This window comes from Saccostrea echinata, unplaced genomic scaffold (genome assembly GCF_033153115.1).
Source record: "Saccostrea echinata isolate AGI-Se365-2 ecotype Australia unplaced genomic scaffold, CSIRO_AGI_Sech_v1 ptg000088l, whole genome shotgun sequence".
NCBI classification, from domain to species: Eukaryota; Metazoa; Mollusca; class Bivalvia; order Ostreida; family Ostreidae; genus Saccostrea; species Saccostrea echinata.
The window spans coordinates 1-11,470 of NW_026889837.1; the positions used below are offsets into that span (position 1 = coordinate 1).

Consider the following 11,470-nt stretch of genomic DNA (forward strand, 5'->3'; position numbering starts at 1 on the left):
GAGGGAGGGGTTACATAATTGTAAACACACAAGGTGAATGTAAAAGGCGTGTACTTAATGGCTGTGAATAATCTATGTTTAAAGTTTTGTTTTATTTTCTATCGTTATTGTTTGTTTTTATATGATAAGAAGAAAAGGTTATCTTTTTCCCCCTGTTTAGTAGACTGGTTTATCCAAATTTGAAAACAAACGAATAAAAAGGGAAAGTTGTCAGAAAATAATTTGGAAATAAAGCACAGAATACTTCAAGAACTTGATTCTAAAGAATATTAGCATCTAATGTAGCCAAGTTTATTATTTATATTAAGTTTATCTTAATTACACGCATGAAGAGCTCTTGTTTACTTGCTGAATGAAAACACTTACCTGTATTTGTGTTATGCTTCTAGCTCATTTAGAACACAAGACTCAAACAAACTAACGTTTTCATGAGATCAATAAGATGTTAAAGAACAACTTTATTTCCGACAGCTATTTCGAAATATTTACCATTTTTGAGTTATAAAGCAAAAAATTTAAAGGGCCCCAGATCCCTAATGTTAGGGGCCAGACCCTTTTTAGTGGTGTAAAATGAAAGGCCTTAAAATTGTGCACAACTTTTATTCTACATGTCTTATCAAAATATTTTTAGTTTAGAAGATAAAAAGGAAAATATGTGTAAATTTTCGCTCTTTTAGGCGTTCTAATTTTTTACCCCTCTCTAGCGCCATTTTGAATACAGAAATTGAAAAACAAAAACCGATGTGCACAACTTCAGTGCTTCTATTATTTAAATTCGGTAAAATTTCTACTCCAGCTTTTGTAGTCTTTGAGCCTTTGTCTGGAAATGAAGCCCCCTAAATTTTCATTTAAAGGGAAATAACCCAAAAGCGGAAGTGGATTTTTGAAATGTTTGACAATATTCTGATAGAGTTGTGTAACGTCTATAAACCCTGCAAATTTGAGCAAAATCCGTTGAGAAATGAGCGAGATATGAGGTCTCAAAGTTGGCGTCGGGAAAAAAAAAGAATAATAAGAATAATCTTAACCATCAGAATCAGTAGAAGGTCTTCCGCCTGGAGCGGAAGACCTTAATAATGCATTTCTCCAAAAGCCAGTAGTGATAAATATTCCTCACGAGTTTAAAGTGATAAATATTCCCCACAAGTCAACAATGATAATAAATATTCCCCACAAGCCAACAGTGATAAATATTCCCCACATGTCAACAATGATAAATAGTGATAAATATTTCCCATAAGTCAACAGTGATAAATATTCCCCACAAGTCAACGGTGATAAAAAGTGAAAAATATTCCCCACAAGTCAGCAGCACAGGTACTTATGGATAGCCCCCCCCCCCCCTCCCTTAGGACTTGGACTTTTTTTTTCAGAAATTATATTTATTACACTTATTTATCAGGTGTTTTACCATAGGAATAAATCTGTAAAACCCTAAAATAATCGTTCCACACAAAAAATACCCCACTGTACATTATAAGAGAGAAAGGTATGCCACATGTTTACGTTGTTCCCCCTGCTGGTCTTTCTGGGTTTAAAAACATGGATGTATGGTGGTGGAAATGTTAAAGTAGTCCCCCCCCCCCGATTTTTTTTTAGATATTAGTCCCCTACCGGTGAAACCAGAGGGGACTATAGGTTTAAGGTTTCCTCTGAGTCTGTCCGTCCATCTGTCTGTCTGTCCCTCTGTCTGTCTGTCAGTCTGTCCCACTTGGTTTTCCGTACTTTTTTCGTAAATGCTTGCAGATATTGAGCTGATTTTTGGTATGTGAGTGTATCTTGATGAGTTACAGATCAGTTTGCATTTCGTTCCACTTCATTGATTTTTGACGGAATTACGGCCTTTTCAATTTTTAAGGGTTTTCTGCAATTTTCTTTTAAACGCTTTCAGATATTGAGCTGATTTTTGTTATGTGACTTTGCCTTGATAAGTTATGGATCAAGTTTGCATTTCGTCCTGCTTCATTGATTTTTGACGGAGTTATGGCATTTTCAATTCTTAACGGGAACCAGCTTACACTTGGCGATAGGGGACTAGTATTGCTAATGCAATACTCTCAGAGTGCTTGTTAATTATTAATTTGTATGTTACAAAGCAAGAAAAGATGCAGTATTATTGGAGGTAGGTTAGGTCACATTATGAGGTCACAATTTTTCATGGAGATAAAAAAGTTTCTGAAGAACAGCAGAGCTGGAATGGCTCAAGTGAGCGTTGTTGTACATTTAACCTCTTTTAGAGCATCTTTTATTTAAGAAGACTTCAGTTTAAGGAAGCTATTGATCTTAGGTTGAGTTGACTTCTTTTTCTCGTTGAAGATATGGGGACAATCAAGAATTGGAGTGGCTAAGAATCAGATGGAGACCCAATGTCAGTTCACATGGAAGGGTTTGCATAGGAGGATATTGGAACTGGCTTAAGTATTCGAATTTCTGATGGCAGTTGATGAAAGAAGATGTCATACTTAGGGAAACATTAAATTACTTTGAATGGTAAGATTTGGTTATTATACCCTGTAAAGTTCAGTATATAAACATGATTTAAAACATTGCTGTGACGTCATGCCTTTGTTCTTGCAGTCTAAAAATTTACCTGTAGCCGTCCGATAATAATAATTAACAGTCCAATAACATATTATCGGACGGCAGTGATAACAAATCGGACAGCAGTTAAAAAACAACAACTAGAGTGAAATCAAGGTTTAATTTGTCCAGAAACCAAAGAAAAAAATCAGGGAAAACGTACGCGAGGAAATTAAGCAAAAATAGCAAATCCAAGAAGAAACTGGAGTTTTAACCTTCCTCAAAAGTAACACTTTCCATTCGGTTTTTTGCAAAGCGTTTTCGATACAGCACTGTGAATAAGCCAATTTAAATCCATTTATGATTAAAAAAAAAACAGTCTGCGAATCTCTTCATTTTGCGCGGTTCGTTCGCCAATGACCGCGCTTTTAAAACCCAAGATTTTCATTATGTCATCCAATCAAAATTTTAGATAAAAATCCGCATTGTTACTTTAAATGCATTTTGAAGATATCATCCAACACTGTATCTGTATCAATGTCAAACGCACTTAATAAAAAAAAAATATTCCGAATCATAAAAAAAATCCTTCATCACCTGACCACTGTCCATAGTTTCTGCTAAGCCAAACGACTGCCATTGAATGAATGAATGAAACAAAAGAGTTCACTCACTGATTTTACTTCTACAGAAAAAAAAATTCTCTTTTCTTTTGTCTACTTATTAGATGGTTTCAGGTAGAAAACCATTGATGCCTGAACCCCTATTGTGTACTTATCGGACTCCTCCAGGTAACTTTTGGACATTTAAATAGCAATGTTTTAAGTAAGATATATGCCTCATACAATTCTATATGTAAAATTATCAGACATTTTCGGCCCTAACGGGCCTCAAACAGTCTGATAATTTTACATATAGAACAGTATTCGGCATATATCCATTACATCTGTAAACCAACTTTAACTTGCCTGCAAGAAAGATCTGCAATTTTCGCAACCTTCATTACTTTCAAATATTTCTCATCACAAACCAATCATAAGTTGTGACAGCTATTGTATTATGGTAGAATGTTTCCTTCACTGCAAAAATTAATGCTTACTGTTGCAGATGGATTTCAGGGTAAAGAATCCTGAATAAAAATTGTCGGGAATAATAGTTGATTTACAGAATACATGATTTTGCAGTTAAACATAGGTATTTTGAAAACTGATATCTCGAATACAGTGGATATGTCAGTAATTTTTAAGTCCCAATCACTTATTATATTTAATAAGTATTTTACCCTTCAGTGCTCCAAGTTGCGACTAAAATGGTCGCATTTGCCAAAAATTTAAATTTGCGATTGGAAATTAAAACTAACTCGCATTATTGCGACTGAGAAAATTTGGGCTGGCGGTTGTCAATTTTTATGATCGGGAGCAAGATTACTTTTTTCCCAAGCTTCTCTATCAAGAAAATGTTTGAGGACTTTCCTAAAACTTTGTTAAGCGTCGCAAAGACTGAGATTAGGTAATGATATGCAAGCATGCTGTACAGTCAACAGAACGGCTGTCAAAATGTTGTATTCTTTTTAAAACCTGATCTTGTTAATGGAGCATTTGGCTAGTATAGCTTGAATATCATCATGTTTTGGCGATGTGGACAACAACTGTTTAATACGTAGGTTCATAAAATAAACATGACAAACAGCTGACGAAGTCAGATCTCAATAGTTCAAACTTATGCACTCATCAGTCAAACTTGCTGCAATTTCATTTGAATTAATTTTAATTCTAGGATAAAACACTTGTGTTCTTCATTGCACAACCATACGGGTGGTTCTATGAACTACTATTTCATGAGTGGTTTCTTCAGCCTAGCAAATTATTAAGTGACAGTAATAAGTAATCTTTGATAAATTTTAAAAAGATATGGTATGTACATAAATGAGTGTTGTTCCTTGCTTTTACTATATGCTACATGTAAATGTGTGTTTTCACAAAATGTTTTTCACCATGGCGAGTGAAATATTTGTTGATTGTGACCAGAAGTTCTGAAATGGCGACCAAAAAAAGTTTAGGTCGTCATTTAGCAACCTGGTAGGAAGTGTGACTTGGAGCACTGCCCTTAACATCTTGAATCTTCCCGATATCTCCAAGTTTTTCCACAGTTCCATAGATAGTTCGAGATAACGGGGTTTGAGTATCAGGTTTGACATTTATTTTAACAAGTACTAGACATGTCAGGCTACCTTCCATAATTTGAATTACTAACCATAAAATCACTTGCTTTGACGAAACTTTTTATAATTGCTAATTTTAATTGGTAACTTTTGAAACTATCTCTCATGTGTGTCAAGATTCTGACAGAGTATCCATTTTGAGTCTGGTTCATTAATTGGGACATGAAAATTATGAGCCTTAAAGACATTCAACAAACTTTACTAAAATTATTATCCTAAATATTAATAAATACAGAAAGTGTTATTTGGTAAGCATTTACACCATATCAATTGATACATTTCAACCCAGACTTGTCTACTACAGCTAAAAATATATATTATAAAAAATTTTTTTGCTAAAAATAACAATTGTGTTATGAAGGGATTTCAACATACAGAGCAAAGGTTGTGCTTACATTTGTACAAATAAGATAATTTTTTTTTTTACAATTTTGTATATATTTATTCAAAAGACTGAAAAGGATTTAACCGTTATCAACCTGACCAAAAGGTCTAGTTCACATACAAATGCACACAAACATACGATTCATTTAACAAGTTGGTCTGACATGCCTTAGTGTTAAACCCTGACTGTATTATTATTTTTTTTAGCAAGATCGCAAAGTTCTTCATTTCAGATTACTGGTTAGCCATTTTTGGGGGACATGTATTAGTACTATAAAGACATTTATAGATGTGTGTTTAAATACAATGCATCAGAATACATGAATATGGTTAGGACATATAGAGTTTGTCATGTCTATCTTCCGTCTTTCTGTCCCTCTGTTATGCTTTGTATTTAGCACAGTTTAAAGCTCAGTTTCAAAGAAACTATGACAGGATCTTTTTATCAAACTTCATATGCTGATACACATGGAGGAGAACTATTCAACTGCATCAACATTTCATGATCATGACCTTTCCTTTGACCTTGACTTACTTTTCTTAAATTAGTGTTTAGCTCAGTTTTAAAGAAACTATTCAGGATATTTTTACCAGGACTTCCGGTGTGGCTGCGCAAATGGCGTGAAGTGAGAAGGAGCAGAGGGTCGTTTTTTTCTGTTTTCTTAAGTGAACATTAATATCTGATACGAGGCATTGCAGATAGTTTTCTTATTTACGTGAAGACATTCGTGTTTTTAGGTAGAAGTTCATAGAGGAACTTGTACTTATTATTATTTTTTCTCTGAGACAACTATGGTTCACTATCTTATTTAGGTGGCTAAGTTAAATTAAAAAGACCCAATGCGATGTAATACATGAATTTTCTTGATTTGTTTTGTTACCATACAGGAAGTATTTTTCATTTTTGATATATGTGTGAAAGAATGGAGAGTATGCAACATGCATATTTTTTTGCCTTTATTCAACTGTGTAGTGTAATCTATGACTAAGTTAAAAATTACTTCTGTAAACTGCAGAGGTTTACATGATTCTATGAAAAGAAAGGATGTCCTAAACTATTTAAGAAATTTTAAATCATCTATCTATTGTTTACAAGACACCCACTGTACAGAATTAGAGAAAAATTCAGTTTATGCCCAATGGGGTAATGACATACTCATCAGCTCAGGAAAATCAGATGCAAGAGGGACTTTAACCCTTTTTAATAACACAAATGAAATAAAAATTTCTAAAGTTTATAGTGATAATGAGGGGAATTTCATTATATCAAATATAATGGTGGATAACAAGTACTCAATCACTTTGGTTAATTTATATGGTCACAATAAAGATAATCCTAAATTTTATGCAGAAATAAGTGATATAATGGATGATTTTTTTGATACTGACTTTATAATTATGTGTGGAGACTGGAATGTAGTACAAGATTACCAGTTAGACTGTTACAATTATGTTAGAGAAAACAATCCCAAAAATAAACTTGAAATTGAAAAATTGAAATCAAAATTCAATTTAGTAGATCCTTGGAGAATCAAAAACCCAGATGCTAAAAAATATACATGGAGTAGGAAGAACCCAGTAAAACAGGCTAGACTTGACTTTTTTTTAGTATCAGAGGAACTCTTATCAATTATAAATGATGTTCACATGATGCCAGGCTATAGGACTGATCACTCTATCATAGAATTAGATATTACTATTAATGAATTTAAACATGGAAAGGGATTCTGGCGTTTTAACAATTCCTTATTGAGAAACAAAGAATTTGTGACAAATGTTAAAAAAATTATAAGGGAAACAGATAACGAATACCGCTAAAAATATTATATGCCAAAGTTATGAAAACGGTGGTATGAGATTGACATGTCTTGATTCATTTTGTAAAAGTTTAAAAATTACATGGATTCGCAGGTTGCTTGATAGTTCATGTAAATCAGCCTGGAAAGAATTGCTAAAAGATTTAATTCCTGACATTAAATATTTAGTTATCTATGGTAGGGATTTTTCAAAAAAAACTTAAGAAAGATACGAAAAATGTTTTCTGGAATGATGTTTTTTCAGCATTGTTGGATTTGAGATTATGTATTGATGATCAAACATCTATTTTAAGTCCCATATGGTATAATCCATCAATATGTATAAACAACAGAAGTGTTTGTTATAAGTCATGGCTGAGACAAGGTATACAATTTGTTTTCGATTTTTATGATACAAATTGGACTCTGTTAGGATACCAAGACTTTTGTAAACAATATGATTTAAAAACACCTTTTACAATGTTTTTAGGCATAACAAATTGTATTAGAAAATTACAGTTGAATTATGATCATAAGATAATTCAAAGAAATTAACCTTTCTTCCCAAAATTCTTACGAACAATAACAAAAAGCAAACAAGGTGCAAGAGATTTCTATGATGTTTCTATTAGTCAGAAATACAAAAAACCAAAAAGTGAGATGAAATGGGAAAACATTTTAGAACTAAATGTTGATGAATTTTGGTGGAAAAAACAAAACATTCTGTTTTTTAACATAACAAATGATATACAGTTAAGATGACTCCACTATAGAATTGTACATAGAATTTTAGCTACAAATACATATTTATACGAAATTGGTGTTACTGACTCAGATTTATGTAGTTTTTGTAAGAAACACCCAGAGACACTTTGTCATCTTTTCTGGGAATGCGAGTGTGTTGCAGAAATTTGGGAAAATGTACTGGATTGGATGAAAGAACAGTTTGGAGTTGATATATCTCTAAACAAAGTTGATGTTTTGTTGGGAAAACATTATAAATATAACAATATATTTAATTTAGTAGTATGTATAATAAAAAAGCATATTTATAGAAATAGATGCAAAAAATGTGAACCATCTTTTGAGAGGGTCAAACAAGAGGTTATGTATTATTTTAATTGTGAAAAATATATTTATAAGAAAAATGGGGAAATGGACAGTTTTAAAAAACGATGGAATTTGATAATGTTTTAATATGATTAATATATTTGAAAAAACAATGCAGTTACAGATGTACATCAACTTTTCACTGATTATATTAAGATTTCAGTTGTTAAATATTATTATAAATATAATCATATGCATGTTATGTAGCGAATGGTGTGTGAATGATATGTGAAAAAAAATGTCCTGTCACATTATGATTGTGTAATATATATGTGTATTATGTATGTTACTTAGTGAACCCAGGGCCCCAACCCTGGCACTATTATATACTTGGACATGTGATGGGACAATAAAAAAAAAAAAAAAAAAAAAAAAAAAGAAAAAAAAAAGATATTTTTACCAAACTTCATATGCTGATACATACTGATGAGGGCTATTCAACTGCATCAACATTTTTTTTAACCTTGACCTTTCCTTTGACCTTGACTTCACTTTTCTTAAATTAGTATTTAGCTCAGTTTTTAAGAAACCATTCTGGACAGTGTTACATGTATCAAACTTCATATGCTGATACAAAATGAAGTAAGCTTTTGAAGGGCATCAACCTTTTTTCACTTTAACCTTTCCTTTGACCTCACTTTCTTAAATTTGTATTTTGCTTAGTTTTAAAAAAAGCATTTAAGATATTTCTACATAAGCTTATGCACTTAAACAGAATTTGGTGAGAATTTATCAACTATATCTTTCTTTTTAGATTTCAATTTCAATTTTGAAGACCGTTCACAGAAGCTCAATCAGTAGAGTGCTCGCTCCATGATCGGGAGGTCGTGAGTTCGAATCTTGGCCGCGACTGACCTAAGTCGATAAAAAAATGGGTAGCAACTGTTCCTTCGCCATGCGATCAGCACTTTGAAGTGAAAGTTGTGGGTCCTTTGGATGAGACCTTAAAAACTGAGGCCCCGTGTCACAGCAGGCGTTGGCATTATAAAGATCCCTCACTGCTCAATGGCCCTGAGTGTCGAGTAAAAGTCAAAATTCATACACTACTATTTGATAATGACCAATTGATATTTGCCCCCAAAATCAAACTTTGACAGAGAAATGCATAATTATGTTCTAAAACACGTGGATATATTTTTATCAGCCATGACATCATATGTTAGATATGACATCAGGAAGATGACCTATAGTCAAATTTTCCTTAACTTTTGTAAAATGATAATGGACTGTATCAGTGAAATATGTTAATATTGTTATTGAGCAGATTTGCGCTTTTTAAATTTTAGAGTAAAAATTGAACAAATTGTGTACATATTGTCCTCTTTCTGAAAAATAACACAAAATCTAAATAGTCTGTGATGTCCTAGAAACGAAAATTGTCAATGACCTGCTTCAAAACCATGATATTTTTTGTTAATTCTGATTTTTCTGCCCCCGCCGTAAAATGGCCAGGGGAATATAGTGTTACTCTGTTCTGTCATTCCATCATCATTCATTTCCCATTCATTATCTCTGCAACAGTTGCACACATTCAACGCAAATTTGACATATGGATATATTTGTAAATGCAGGTCAAGGTCGAATTTGGTTATGGTCCGATGATTTTTGACAGAGTTATTCCTCTTGAACTTAGAAAAAATAGAAATGTTCAGTTTCCACTTTCTTACTTTTGTAGGGATGTATATATAAGGTTGAAATTGCATATGCAGGTATTTTACCAAAAAATACAGGTCAAGTTCAAATTTGATCATGGTCCGATGATTTTTGACAAAGTTATCTCTCTTGAACTTAGAAAAAATTAAGAAATTAACTGCAGAGGCATTCATGGCATTCGAGACATCTAGTTCATGCAATATATACAATTCAGGACATTTCAAGAATTTTTAAAAAATATGACATTTAAGGGGGGGGGGGATTTATATAGCTCTTTTAATGTTGCATTACTAATATACTCGCGACTGGGCATTTATGTCCTATGGAAATCTTTGTTGTCTTTTCATTCTGTGAGATTTATAATATTTAAGTTTCTAATATGCTTATCATTTGAATGCCTACTAAGTTCATGATTTTGTAGTTGGTATTTCACATATACTCTGTGCCATTTGACAAACTTAGAATACTGCCAAATGCAATTTACATCTCGGATGCGGGGTGTGCAATTACAAAAATTGGCAACTAGTTGTATTTTTTGTTGATATTTCCTACATTGCTTTAAATGCTCATGAACGATGCTTTCTTTTCAGATATTACCTAAAAACATCAAACGACAGGGGAAGAAAGAGGACTGCCTATTTCCGATATATCTTCACATAACAACACCCAAAGCACTACCATCAAAAAATTAAAATCAATATATAGGAAGAAAAAATGAAGACATTGATTAAAAGAAAAGAAGTTGAAAGAGTTTCGAATATTATGTCAAGTTGTCAACAACAACACAGATCTGGAAATGGATTTTCTTGCCTAATAATTATATTAAATGCATGTTCATGCATGACTTTTGTTTCAACTGTGTTCCCTGTATCACATTTCCTCCATCATGTATACATGTAGAGCAAGGGCAATGTTGAAAAAACCATCACATCTTGTGTAACACCAACAAAACAGCTTTTTATTGTTTGGACATTAAATTAATGCTTATGATTATACTTAAAATTGCAAGAAAAAGGACTGTACCTGTGTAAAGTACAATGCAGCAATATTCAAAAAAAGATTGTCTAACAATATTTTTGTCTGTGTTATTTGTGTTGTACTAGTATACACTTATGTATTGGAGCATGAGAAATAAAAAAAAATATTTCTTGATTTAAAGATGAAGAAAGTTTGGGAAAGTCTTGGAATTAGTGTTTGAAAGGTATATATAAACTATGTTGTGTATAAATCTGTATATACTTTTGTTAAATCAGAGTGCATATTTCTTTAGATAACTAAAGAAGTTAAATAGAGCAATTTATCAAATAATCATTCAATAAGTAATGCATTCATTTAATAGGTTCATTCATGTTAAGCGCTTTGATAGAAACAGTTGTAAAGGAATATTTTTTCATATATTGAGAATTTAAAGAATTTTTAAATCAGTCAGTGAAAATAATTCCTTATCTTTATACAGTCATGTATGTACAAATGCTTTCACGATGAAATGACTATGCAAAGAATGGAATAAAACATGTCACTGTCTTGAATTGTATGGCATGTCAAACGTTGCAATATTCGATCTTTTGCATTTGCATTGTATAATTTTTATTTGTATTGTATAATTTTCTATTTGTATTGTATAATTTTTCATTTGTATTGTATAATTTTTATTTGTATTCTATAATTTTCTATTTGTATTGTATAATTTTCATTTGTATTGTATAATTTTTATTTGTATTGTATAATTTCCCATTTGCATTGTATAATTTCTTATTTGTATTGTAAAATTTCTTATTTGTATTTG

The 11,470-nt window shown here is 32.0% G+C and overlaps 1 long non-coding RNA gene across 1 annotated transcript; it reads left to right on the forward strand.

The window, feature by feature from the left end:
- Positions 1–2,413: 2,413 nt before the first annotated feature.
- On the forward strand, positions 2,414–11,208 carry LOC133177177 (uncharacterized). The gene is made up of 2 exons (XR_009719628.1): positions 2,414–2,490; positions 10,275–11,208. It is a non-coding gene; the product is annotated as an uncharacterized LOC133177177 (long non-coding RNA).
- The last annotated feature ends 262 nt before the right edge of the window (positions 11,209–11,470 follow it).